General features: G+C 28.2%; 1 protein-coding gene across 1 annotated transcript in view; it reads left to right on the forward strand.

Moving 5' to 3' along the window:
- The window catches only part of LOC119589164 (DNA topoisomerase 2-like), a gene marked incomplete in the record, with an annotated part of 20,493 nt that extends 19,993 nt beyond the window's left edge, over positions 1–500 (forward strand). Inside the window, 1 exon segment of the mRNA XM_037937751.1 lies at positions 1–500.

Below are 500 nucleotides of genomic sequence, written 5' to 3' on the forward strand. Positions count from 1 at the left end.
TTCATTTGTACGAATTTGTAACAAAAATAGCTATAATATTAGTATGAAAGGACAATTTTTAAGCTGTTGGGACCCTTTGTATTAGGCTTATTCAAAGTACTGTGTAACAATTTAAATCTTTTTAATGATAGACTTTCAAGTACAAAGGGATTATGAAAAGTCTGCTGATACAGTTGCTTTTATTTGATGCTGTATTTTTTTAATGTCTCATCAATGGTATATATTTACAAAAATACTTATAATAGCTGCAATAAAAAATACTTCTGTATTTTTCAATAAATTCTTCTAGGAGAAATTTTTGTAAAAGATAATAAAGAGACTTACCATGTGCTGTAGATATATTCCAGGAAAACTTTTTTTTAAGGTGTAATGAGATAGTAATGAATTGTGACATTTTGAGGAGCAACAGAGGAGCAGGTATTTTAGTCTAAGTCTAGCACAAACTTTGGGAAATCTTCAGGCTCTTTTGTTGTCTTTTTTCAATTATTTCAATGTGAATT

The sequence above is a fragment of the Penaeus monodon genome, chromosome 25 (genome assembly GCF_015228065.2).
Source record: "Penaeus monodon isolate SGIC_2016 chromosome 25, NSTDA_Pmon_1, whole genome shotgun sequence".
Classification (NCBI taxonomy): Eukaryota; Metazoa; Arthropoda; class Malacostraca; order Decapoda; family Penaeidae; genus Penaeus; species Penaeus monodon.